General features: G+C 40.3%; 1 pseudogene; it reads left to right on the top strand.

Moving 5' to 3' along the window:
• Positions 1-4,996: 4,996 nt before the first annotated feature.
• On the top strand, positions 4,997-5,951 carry LOC101415990 (olfactory receptor 7A5-like; annotated as a pseudogene).
• The last annotated feature ends 217 nt before the right edge of the window (positions 5,952-6,168 follow it).

Genomic DNA, 6,168 nt, shown 5'->3' on the forward strand with positions numbered 1-6,168 from the left:
AGCATGAGGGGAAACCAGGCTCACAAAAAATTCAGAGTGACAGTAGGAACTTGTTGATTTCACCCAGATCAGCCTGCAGCCCTAGCCTAGGCTTCAGCCCCACCTCTGGCAGGGTGGGCACTGGTGGGCCCTGCACCAGCCTATCCAGGTAACTACAGGTACTTTTGGCTGGCCTAGACTGAATACCTGGAAGTCTACCAGGGCAACTGTGGTCATCTTGGACACATACTGCATAGACTGCTGCTCACAATTTCAGTTCCATCTCCACTCCAGGCAGGGGAGAAAGGGGCATGAAACTTTATCAGTCTCTCTGGGCGACTACAGTCTAGACCTGCACAGCTTGGATTATTCCACACAGCTGTGACTCTGTCCCTACCCCTGGAAAAGGACAAAGTTGGGAGAAGCTTCATCGGTCCCTGAAGCAATGAGGGCGGCTTGAGCCTCAACAGTTTATAGCACCAACTACATTCTTGGATCCCACTCCACAACCAGCAAAGAAGAAAGGGCAGGAAGCCCTAAACTAAAGTGAAAAACTGCACCCAGAATAAATACTCTGGTAAGCCAAATGCCAAGACACCAACAAAAAAATTACAAAGCACACCAAGAAACAGGACGATATGGCACAGTAAATGAACTAAGACAGGCCTCCACATGACATAAAGGTGTTGAGACAACTAGTCACAGATGTTCATATAAATCTTAATAAATTAAATGAGATAGCTAAAGAGATTAAGGATATTAAGAAGACCCTGGATGAGCACAAAGAAGAATTTGAAAGCATACATAGAAAAATATCAGATCTTATGGAAAAGAACGGCACAATAAATGAAATTTTAAAAAACACTGGAGCCATATAGCAGCAGATTTGATGAGAAAGAAGAAAGTATTGGTGAGGGTGGAAATGTGACCTCCAAAAGTGAACATACAAAGGAACAGATGAAGAAAAGAATGGAAATAATTGAACAAAGTCTCAGGGAATTAAATGACAGCAAGAGTCATGCAAATATACATGTCATGGGTGTCACAGAAAGAGAAGAGAAGGGGGAAAAGGCAGAAGGAATATTTGAAAAAATGATGGGAGAAAATTTTCCAACCCTACTGAAGGGCAAAAATATCCATTTCCAAGAAGCAACTTTTACTACACACTTATACTCCCACCCAAATAAATCTGAATAAACCAACTCTGAAACACATACTAACCAGAATGTCAAATGCAAAAGACAAAAAGAATTCTGAGAGCAGCAAGAGAAACACAATGCCTAAAATATAAGGGATACCCAATAAATTTAATTGTTGATTTCTCATCAGAAACCATGGAGACAAGAAGTTTGTAGTATGATATATTTAAGATACTGCAAGAAAAATACTTTCAGTGTAGAATCTTATATCTGGCAAGATTGTCTTTCAAAAATGAAGGTGAATTTAGAATATTTTCAGGAAAACAGCAACAGAGTTTATAACAAAGAGATCAGCTTTGCATGAAATGCTAAAGGGTGTGCTACAGTCTGAAAACAAAAGACAAGAAAGAGACTCTTGGAAGAGTGTCTAGAAATGAAGATTATTTCAGTAAAAATAACTAAAAGTGTCAAAAGAGTGGTGAAAATAAAATATGGCATAAAGCCCAAAGATTAAAACAGGTAAAATAAGAAATGTCTCTACAGTAATAACATTGAATGTTAATAGATTGTATTCCCCAATCAAAAGATATAGACTGGTAGAATGGATAAGAAAATATGAGTCATCAATATGCTGTCTGCAAGAGACTCACCTTAGACCCAAGGATACCAATAGATTGTGAAAGGCTGGAGAAAGATGTTCTATGCATTCAGTAACGACAACAAAAGCTGGAGTAGCTATACTTAGATGAAATAGCCTTTATTTTTATTTTCTTTTTTTCTATTTCTCTCCCCTTCCCCCTTCCCCCGTTGTCTGCTCTCTGTGTCCATTCACTGTGCATTCTTCTGTGTCTGTTGTATTCTCATTATGTGGTTCCAGGAACACATCGTGGGACCTTCCAGAGTGGGAGAGAGGCGATCATTCTCTTGCATCATCTCAGTCCCCTAGTTTGTTGCATCTCATATTGTCTCTTCTCTGTGTCTCTTTTTGTTGCATCATCTTGCTGTGTCAGCTGTCTGTGTTGGCATCAACACTCCTGGGCTGGCTGCACTCCTGCATGGGGCAGCTCTCCTTGCATGGAGGGCACTCCTACATGGGGGGCACCCCTGTGCAGGGTGGGACTCCTTACATGTAGCAGCACTCCAGGTGGGCCAGCTTGCCATATGGGCCAGGAGGCCCTGGGTATCAAACCTGGACCTCCTCTATAGGAGGTGGAAGCACTATCCATTGAACCATATCCACTTCCCAAAATAGGCTTTAAAATACACTAGTAATGCAAATATGAGGGAGAAGTCAGGAAATATTACATTTAATATAGTGATTAAACGAATGTGGAATCTAAGCCCCCTCTTGATATAGATGTGGAGTGGACACAACAATTCCAAGGCCCACAGGATGGAGGAATAGAGTATGGATTAGAGTGGACTTCCTGATATTCTATTCATGAACCATTGTGATTAGTAATTGAAGAAAATGTGGCATTGGTGGGGAGAAAGTGGCCATGGTGGCTGCTGGGGGTAGGGAGTGGGAGGAAGAGATGAGATGTGGGGGCATGTTCGGGGATTGGAGTTGTCCTGGGTGGTGCTGCAGGGACAGTTACCAGACATTGTATGTCCTCCCATGGCCCACTGAGTGGACTGTGGGAGAGTGTGGGCTATGATGTGGACCATTGACCATGAGGTGCAGCGTTGCTCAGAGATGTATTCACCAAATGCAGTGAATGTCTCATGAAGATTGAGGAGGTGTTGTTTATGGGGGAAGGAGTGAGGTGTGGGGAGGGGGGTATATGGGGACCTCATATTTTTTTGAATGTAACATTAAAAAAATAAATAAGGACAAAAAAATTTTTTAAAGAATCAAATATATAGGAATTAACTTAACCAAGGATTTAAAGTACTTGTATTCAGAAAACTATAATGCGTTTTCAAAGAAATAAAAAAGACCTAAATAAGTGGAAGACCATTCCATGTGCATGAATTGGGAAACTAAATACTATTAAGACGTCATTTCTTCCCAAATTGAAATACAAATTCAATGCAATCACGATAAAAATTCCACAAGTATTTTTTAAAGAATTGGAAAACACAATTGTCAAATTTATTTTGAAAGGTAAAGAACCCCGAATACCCAGAACCATCTTAAAAAAGAAAAGCGAAGTTGGAGGACCCTCACTTCGAGACTTTAAATCATATTACTTAGCTACAGTGGTAAAAACAGCATGGTACTGGCACCCCAGGTAGACTACTAAAGCCCAGCTCAGAAATAAGGAATGGAAATGTGAGTGGCACTATTCCGTATTACCCCTACTGATTCATTAGAAAATATTTGCTTCCTGTATCTTTGACCTTATGCTCTGCCGGTCTAGGTCTTCTCTTGAAAAGAAAGTGTGTTTCCATGGGAGAAACAACAATGTTTCCATTGAACTGGAGGATAAAATTGTGAACAGACAACTTTGGGATCCTCATGCCTTGGAATCAACTGGCGTAGAAGGGAGTTACCATATTGGCTGCAGTGAATGATCCTGATCATAGGGCATCTCTTAATGCTTCCATCCTCTGTGGTTATAGTGTGGAATACTGCAACAATCCACCCCATGCAGACTGCTAAAGTCCAACTTGTTCAGGATTGAAGAATTGGATGCCTAAAACAGGCAAACAGCCATGGTCAGCTAAGAGGCTTGCTGAGGGTACTGTGACTATGGAATGGGTAGAAGAAGGAGCTAGTCATAAATATGAGATAGGAGCACATAACTAGATGCAGAAATGAGGAGCTATTTCTTCCTTGTTTTGTTCTGGGTGTGTTTGCATGTACATGTAATGCAAATATCTTTGTTTTCTCTCTCTCTAATCCCTATATCATTATAAATAAACTGTATTAATTTTGTGTTATTGTATTTAACTTTTAAGATATAAAGGATAATAACTGATATTACCTCAGTTCTTCTATCCTCTTCTGCGGACAGTGCTAGTGCATTTCCATTCATAGGCAGGACAGTTAAGTCAGGTGAAAGTCTGTCTATCCTATGAACTTTATTTAGATATTTAGTGTCATTTAAGGAGATGCGTATTGGTGGTAAGTTTATTTCATTTGGATTTTGATGGCTAATTTCATGTATCATCTTCTCTGGATTATGATTTCCAGTTTTTGGTCAAGCAAGCATAGGCTTGATTGTTACTGTGAGACTTTCTAAGATGGTTTTAAATAATTAGGCAGTTGATTCCAGCTATAGCTGATTGCATATACAATCAACAATGGAATTGTCTTCATCAATCACAGGAGTCTGCTCATCCAATCTGCAGAACCTTAAAGGGAACACTGAGGATTTTATTACTCACAAATAATTTCTATTTCTACTTCAGGGATCCATCTCCTGGGGACGTCATATAATCACATTCATCAGAATTTCCAATGTGCAGCTTCGGTGGAGGAATTCAACATTATCTTCTTTGAATTTCCAACTTGTCTCCCTACCAGAACCTGTACTCAGTAATCACATAAATCTACACATATTATAAAGCTCTTAATATTTACATATATATATATGCATGTACATATAATCTGTATCTCCACCAGCAGCTTTTAATTAACCTTAGTTTTCAGTACTTTATTCACTTTGCTTAGTCACTGTCTACAGAAGAGCTGCACTGAACATTGTTCCCACAAACAAAGGAGTTTCCATAAAAATCTTACAGGCATGACATATTGGGGAATATTTTGAAAGTATGGAAGCAATTGTTGATCAAAGATAGCAATCACTGTTTAAATTTGATTAATCCAAAAATTAATTTCCTCACTGAAAAATACAAGTTATGGATAGGTTATTAATGGTTGTTTGAAAATTAGTCCTTTTATTTCTCTATTTCTGGTTAGTGACAAGCACATGGAACCAGGGAATAATATAAGGATTTCAGAATTTCTTCTTTGGGGATTAGATTTGCATTCCCTCCTCTTTGGTCTATTCCTGTCTGTGTACCTGGTGACATCTATGAGAACCTGCTCATCATCTTGGCCATCATCACTGACTCCCACCTCCACACACCATGTACTTCTTCCAGTCAAATCTGTCCTTTATAAACATTTGCTTATCATCTACCACTGTCCCAAAGATGTTGGTGAACATCCAGACACAGATCAGAGCCATAACCTATGCAGGCTGTCTCACCCAGATGTACTTCTTCATGCTCTTTTCAGGGTCGGATGACTTCCTCCTGGCCGTGATGGCCTATGACCGCTTCGTGGCCATCTGTCACCCTTTGAACTACACAGCCATCATGAACCCCCAGCTCTGCAGACTGCTGGTTCTGGGGTCCTGGACCATGAGTGCCCTGCATGCCTTGTTACAAACCTTAATGGTGTTGCGGCTGTCCTTTTGTAGCCTCTTGGAAATCCCCCACTTTTTCTGTGACCTTTATCTGATGATCCAACTTTCCTGCTCTGACACTTTCCTCAATGAAATAGTGACATACCTTGTGGGTGGGATGCTGGTTTTTTATCCCTTCACTGGTATCCTTTACTCTTACTCCAAGATTTTTTCCTCTTGACGTGCAATCTTGTCAGCTAAGGGGAAGTATAAAGCGTTTTCCACCTGTGCGTCTCACCTCGCAGTGGTCTCCTTGTTCTATGGCACAATCATAGGAGTGTATCTTAGTTCTGCTGCATCACCGAATGCACACTCGAGTGCAACAGCCTCGTTGATGTACACTGTGGCCACACCCATGCTGAACCCCTTCATCTACAGCCTGAGGAATAAAGAAATGATGAAGGCTCTGAGAAGATTCTTGAGGAGAGAAGACATGAAAGTGTCACTTCTTCTGGGGCTTCGGAGGTGCCTGTGATTTGTGATTATAGGGCTGCAAGTCTCAGAGCCAGAAATTGTGATCCCCTGAAGATTTCATGGAACAGGAACCTGCCTTAAATTCAGATATGGTCTTAAATCTTATGAAGAAAAGCATTAAATCATACATTGCCCTACCTTAGAAAAGAAATGTTTATTTTTTTACTTTAGTTTTAAACATGCTATATTACAGAAAATATAGGGGACTCACACAGAAC

The sequence above is a fragment of the Dasypus novemcinctus genome, chromosome 30, assembly GCF_030445035.2.
Source record: "Dasypus novemcinctus isolate mDasNov1 chromosome 30, mDasNov1.1.hap2, whole genome shotgun sequence".
In the NCBI taxonomy this organism is placed as follows: domain Eukaryota; kingdom Metazoa; phylum Chordata; class Mammalia; order Cingulata; family Dasypodidae; genus Dasypus; species Dasypus novemcinctus.